The sequence below is a fragment of the Meles meles genome, chromosome 3 (assembly GCF_922984935.1).
Source record: "Meles meles chromosome 3, mMelMel3.1 paternal haplotype, whole genome shotgun sequence".
NCBI lineage: Eukaryota > Metazoa > Chordata > Mammalia > Carnivora > Mustelidae > Meles > Meles meles.
In genome coordinates this window covers 119,232,544-119,238,940 of record NC_060068.1, presented here as the reverse complement: position 1 = coordinate 119,238,940, position 6,397 = coordinate 119,232,544, and positions in this window count along the sequence as shown.

The following is a 6,397-nucleotide window of genomic DNA, read 5'->3' as shown; positions in this document are numbered from 1 at the left end:
TGAGCCACCCAGGCGCCCCTAAATGGTAGATTTTTATCTAGGATTTTTTTTTCAAAAGAAAAATAATATTAACATTACATGTATGTGCATATTTATATTCATAATAATCATATAAATGCATATTAGAACAAAAAATGAGAGCAAACCAATTTTCGTCTGTTTATTTTTGTCTGTCAAAATACTAACACAGAAAATGTCTGTTCGGATAATTATGTTGTACAAATTGGTGTTGATGTAATTTTGGATGTTAGTGAGGTCCAGAGCTGACTGCCAAGAAAGAATCCTTGAGACGTCCTTGGTGGGGGAAAAAAAAAGGTGATTTCAATTAAAGCACCGGGACAGGACCCGTGGGCAGAAAGAGCTGTTCCATGGTGGTTGTGGGGGAATGACTTATTATATATTTGGGAGCTGGGGGAGGTAAGGAAAAAAGGGAGGTATTCAAAAGAACTTTCAAATACTAAAGAAGATTTACAGGATGCTGGAGTCCTTGCTATTGTCAAGCTAAGGTTGTTTTTCCTTTCAGTAAGGCACTAACATTAGGATATGTGGGACCTTTCTGGAGGAATGCTATACTCTGCCTATTACAAGTCCTTGTTAATAGGCTGCAGGTCATAAAGAAACTTGTTTAATTTCTCTTCTGCTTCTGTTTCCCACAGCACTCCTGGAAGGAAGGGTGATATTAGGGTTCCAGGAAATTGAGTTATGGGTCTCTGGAAGCTAGACTATTGATCAGAATGCTTTTTCCTGGTAATCACAAAGCCATTGGTAAACAGATGGAGGTTCACGTCTTGCAGGACAGTGATCTCTATCAGTTACCCATTTGTTTTTCCCTTCCCTTAGTTTTAGGGCAGCGAGGCATACCTGAGGAGTGTCCCACAGATCCCACCTGGGAGTGAAGGGGGTGGGAAGGCCGCAGGGTGTCAGCCTGTGCTTTGTCCTCAGCTCGCCTTCCGCTCCCTCATCAGTGTGACTCACTTCATTTCTTTAACTTTGCAGATACTGAGGCAGACCTCATACTTGGTCAAAGTTGCCCAAGCAATCCTGGAATGCCTAGTGTAATGCAGTGTCACCTAATAAACTTAGTAAAACTAAGGCTAGCTTTGTGGCCATTAATGCAATTTGGACTGAATGGGTGTCCTAATCCAATTACTACTCCAATCAGAAAGGTAAATTTCATCACTCTATTTTCTAGACACTAACTGCTAATAAACAAGTTGTTAGGTACAAAGACAACATTTAAGCAATTCATCCTCCCCCAAATCATTTCCTATGTTATTCTAATTTAATGGATTGCTTTGTTGCACTGGTTCTTTGTGAATTCAGCTCAGCAGGAGGCCACCAGTCTTGTAGGTAAGCCGACTGAAGTCTCCCACTACTTCCTTCCATTCAATTTAAATTAATGAATTACCATAATGCCAAAGGTTCCTTCAAACAGTAGGCAGCACTCAGATAATTGTAAACAGAAATGTAAAGCCAGCACCAAAATTGCATGGCCATACAAGGATTCAAAATGTGCTCATAATTATGTTTTAATACTATTATTCACTTGGAAATTACATTTTTTTTCTTTTTCCCTTCGGAGAATTTGCAGACTCCCAGGAGGTCCAGGCACCAAATGGAGGAGATTTAGGATTTTAAGAAGCTTATGATGAAAGCAGCTAGGATGATAAATAACATCACCAATTAGCCTTTTACTTCAATTCTAATTTAGAGCAGATTAGCCTTCCTATCAGAAGCTCTTATTTAGTTTCTTTCTTTTCTCCCACTCCCCAAATTGGACGAATCCCCCATCAAACAACACTATTTTGAAAATTTTGACAAAGAATTCGGCTTTCAATGAGCAATTCTACTTCCGGAATCTAACTTAAAGAGATATTTGATTCAGAGCACGAAGATGCAAGCACAAGAAGTTTGAAACTGTAGTATGATATTGTAAACATTCTAACTGTTCATTACTAGGGAACTAGTTGAATACATTACCCAAGCAATGTAATATTGCCTTGCTCAATAATATCTTATCTATTCACACAAATTCTACTGATAGCTATTAAAAAAGATGAACAGTCTAGGAGGAAAAAAATGGTGAATGTGTATGAACAGTTTCAAGGAAAAAACTACAGACAATGCACATTTGAAAAGTATCTCAACTTCATAATAATAAATGCAAATCAAAACAAAAAACAATTTTAATTCATTTGATTGGCAACAATCAGAAAGTTTGATAACTAATGCTTGTGGAATTTTAGGAAACAAGTGCTCTCAAACACTTGTCATAATGTTTTATTTGGTGCAACCTTTCTGGATGATGATTTGGCAATTTCTACCCACACGTAAAACACATACACCCTTTTACCCAGTCCCCAGTGCTTAAGATTTTCTCTATGGATATGTTGGCAAGCCTTGTTAAGGTAAGTACAGAGATGTTCTTGCAACATTACTGGTAATAGTAAAATTAAAACTGCATAATAAACAAACAAGCAAAACCCTGGAAACAACAAAAATATCTACCACAAAGAATTGGTTAAATAAATTATGGCATATCCTAAAAATGACTTTTTTTAAATGCAGGTATTAAAAAAGACCTATTTACCTTACAGTTAAGAAATGATCCCCAAAATATATCAAATGAAAAAAGCAAAGTAAAAAACTCTATATAATAATGTGATTTTGTGTGTGTGTTAAAATGCACAAAAAAGAGAAAGAAATACAGATATGTAAGTAATTTTGTATGTTTTGAAGGATTCACAAGAAACTGATAAAAGCATCTGGCCTTGGGAAGACTGAACTAGAAAAGGGAGGGTGTCTTTCAACTTGCACTCTTTATTTTGTAACTTTCTGTAGCATGAATTTGCTAATCTCATAGATATGTTTCTTTTAATTTTACAAACTGTTCAATGTAGGATATCAGGGTTGAGAGAATGTGATACACTTTTTTGTTTGCTTCTTTGTGCTTTTCTATTAAATAAGAAGAAACATGTCATACTATTTAAAAACTATTATTATGAGCCAATAAAATGGATACTGTAGATCTATATTCACTGACACAGCAAACTGTAAGGAAATATTTTTTGAACTAAGAAAGCCAATTGCAATACAATATGCACAGTATGATCCTGTTTCTGTAAAATTGTGTGCACCTGTGAGTAATCACCAGAGACGTCTAGAAAGATGTTATCCAAGTGGTGATGCGGTTACACATTCTGTTTTATAAGCATTCTAAATTGCTTTAAATTTCTCAAAATGAGGATGTATCATCTTTGAACAGAGAAGATAAAGAAAAATTTTAATGAAGATTTTCACATTTACTTGGTATCTCAGCAAATTAGAAACAGGGATGTAAACGGAAAGAATAAGAAAATTATTTAAGTTGTGTACAATGAGAGGTTGCCTACTAAAGCAGTCCAGTGGAAAAGCTAGGAGGGACCCAAAACTGGGAGATTATACCTGGAATCCAGCGGGAAGGACAGAGTGTTCTCTAAGGCACAGGAGAAATCTGAGCTGGCTAGCTGTAGCATAAACAAAAGAGGTCCACAGGCACTGACCCTGCAACATAATGAAAAAAAGAAAAATGAAAGAAAATCACAATTTGGAAAAATGTACATCCATCAAAAAAAAAAAAAAAATCCCCAATAAGGCAGAAAGCCCTACTGCTCAGAACATTTTTACTACAAATGATGGTTCCAAATCTCCATGATAAAGCAGACATGCACTTTGGATAAAGCTAAAAATATATGTCATTTTTCTAAGTACTTATGAATGCAAGCAAATACATAGAAAAGCTCTAGAGAAGGAAACAGAACCAATGAAGAAGGGGAACTGGGATCAGGATGGAGGTGGTGGTCAAAGGAGGTTTTAACATTGTCCATAGTGTTTCATTTTTTTGATAAAAGGAAAATATTCACATATTTTTATTGTAGTAAAATATACGCTAAAATTTACTACTCTAAGCATTTTTTTCTTTCTTTCTTTTTTTTTTTTTAAGTGGGCTTCAGGCCCAGCATGGAGCCCAATATGGGACTTGAACTCACAACCCTGAGATTAAGACCTGAGCTGAGATTCTGAGTCAGACGCTTAACTGGCTGAGGTATCCAGGTGCCCCTTAAACCATTTTTAAGTGTAATATACAGTGGCATTAGGATATAGTCACAATATCATGTAACCATCACCACTATCCAATTCCAGAACTTTTTCATCTTCCCAACAGAAACTCTGCACCTATTAAATAGCACCCATTCTCCCTTCCCCTACCCCCAATAATTTTATTCCATTTTCTCTTTCTATGAATTTGCCTATTCCAGTTAGCTCATATAAGTAGCATCATACAATACTTGTCCTTTTGTGACAGACATGTTTCATTTAGCATGATGTCCTCAAGTCTCCTCCATATTGTAGCATGTGTCATAATTTCAATTAAGGCTGAATAGAATTGTTTATTCCTTCAACTGCTGATGGACACAGGTTATTTCCACCTCTTGGCTACTATGAATAATGTTGCTATGAAGATACGTGGAAAAGTATCTGTTTGGCTCCCTGCTTTTAATGCTTTGGGGTAGATACCCAGGAGTAGAACTGCTGGATCTTATGATAATTCTATGTCTAACTTTTTGAGGAGCTGCCAAACTGTATGCCACAGCAGCTGCACCATTTTATATTCCGACCACCAATGAGCAAGGGTTCCAATTTCTCCACATCCTTGCCAAAACTTGTTTTCCATAGTTTTTAAATAATAGCCATTGTAATGGGTGTGAAATGGTTTTGACTTCCATTTTCACATATTTTTTTCATATCCAAGTTTTTAATTAAAAGAAAGTAAGGCGGGGGATGCCTGGGTGGCTCGGTTGGTTGAGCGGCTGCCTTCAGCTCAGGTCATGATCCCAGCGTCCTGGGATCGAGTCCCACATCGGGCTCCTTGCTCCGTGGGGAGCCTGCTTCTCCCTCTGCCTCTGCCTGCCACTCTGTCTGCCTGTGCTCAATCTGACAAATAAATAAATCAAATCTTAAAAAAAAGAAAGTAAGGGGAGGCGCCTGGGTGGCTCAGTGGGCTAAGCCTCTGCCTTTGGCTCAGGTCATGGTCTCAGGGTCCTGGGATGGAGCCCTGCATTGGGCTCTCTGCTCAGCAGGGAGCCTGCCTCCCCGCCCCCCTGCCTGCCTCTCTGCCTACTTGTGATCTCTGTCAAATAAATAAATAAAATCTTAAAGTAAAAAAAAAGAAAGAAAGTAAGGGATTGAGATTTGTTTTCTGCACTCACAAACTAGGGCTGCTACGCTCTCTAAGAAAGAGGCTACGCCTATCTTGCTCAGTTTTATTCCCAGCCCCTAACAAGGTGCCTGGCACCCAGAGGGCACTCAGGACTACAAGTTTTTCCTGCCACCCAAAACTGGAGTGCTCCTCTGAAACCTTTTGTAAGCTGAAGTGGCATAAAGCAAAGAAGCAATTACCATTAATTTATACGGAATATTTTGAGTATTCCCAGACCCAAAAAATAACCTCTCTTAGGCTTTTCTATTATCACAGGACACATCTTGCTACAAGTTAACAGAATAAATTGAGAGAAAACACAGATGCTCAAAGATATAGTTCGAAGCTGCAGTGGCTGGACGCTGGGATGCTGAGTGTGGTTGCCAGGGACAGAGCTCGGCAGGGTGACTCTCACTGTTGGGGCTGCTGCTGTCTCCATAATGGCTGGCTGAAAAACCAGTGCTGAACACTGTGTTTGCTTTTTGCCTTTCTCGTTAAGAGTGAAAAATACTGGGGCGCCTGGGTGGCAAGTCATTAAGCGTCTGCCTTCGGCTCGGGTCATGGTCCCGGGGTCCTGGGATCGAGCCCCATATCGGGCTCCCTGCTCCATAGGAGGCCTGCTTCTCCCTCTCCTACTCCCTCTGCTGTGTTCCCTCTTCTCGCTGTGTCTCTGCCAAATAAATAAATAAATAAATCTTAAAAAAAAAAAAGAGTGAAAAATACTATTCAGATTTCTTTTGGTTAGCAAAACAAATACTACTGTAGGTCATCCATAAAAGCAAAGCGGTATAATGTGAAACTTCCAAAAAGTGGGAGTATTCATTGGGTAGATAAATGACTACTGCACTAGCCTCTCAATGTACATGGGATTGATGCATGAATTAAGAGGAATAAGTCTATGAAGAAGTATTACCTTGAAACCCACACGGAATACTATTCAGCCATTAAAAAGAAGGAAATCCTACCATTTGCAGCAACATGGATGGACCTTGAGAGCACTATGCTAGGTAAAATAATTCAGAGAAAGACAAGTACTCTATGATCTCACTTATATGTGGCATCTAAAACATTAAACTTACAGAAACAAAGAGGCAAGTGGTGGTTGCTAGGTTTGGTGGGGGTGGTGGAAATGGGGAGCTATTAATCAATTGGAAAAAA